The sequence below is a fragment of the Morone saxatilis genome, unplaced genomic scaffold (assembly GCF_004916995.1).
Source record: "Morone saxatilis isolate NCDOM2014 unplaced genomic scaffold, NCSU_SB_2.0 Contig21, whole genome shotgun sequence".
In the NCBI taxonomy this organism is placed as follows: Eukaryota; Metazoa; Chordata; class Actinopteri; family Moronidae; genus Morone; species Morone saxatilis.
In genome coordinates this window covers 22,850,099-22,850,320 of record NW_023339774.1, presented here as the reverse complement: position 1 = coordinate 22,850,320, position 222 = coordinate 22,850,099, and the positions used below count along the sequence as shown (strand labels likewise).

Sequence of the window (222 nt, the reverse complement as noted above, 5' to 3'; positions counted from 1 at the left end):
GGTGGAAGAAGTTCTTTTATTTCATTAATAGCAGAAATACTTTGTTACTGCTTTCAAATGGACATTCAGTAGAAGTAAAGAAGTATTATCAACAAAAAGTACCTAATGGAAAGTAAAAGTGCTCTTTATGCAGAATGGCTCCTTTCACAGTGTGATATTTATTATAGATTATTAAATTATTCAGTTTTAACACTAATGAGAGCACTTTAATGTTATCAATGT

At 28.8% G+C, this 222-nt stretch overlaps 1 protein-coding gene across 1 annotated transcript in view; it reads right to left on the bottom strand.

Annotated features, from left to right (window-relative positions):
* LOC118332645 overlaps positions 1-222 on the bottom strand; it is a gene marked incomplete in the record, with an annotated part of 29,902 nt that overhangs the window by 8,832 nt on the left and 20,848 nt on the right.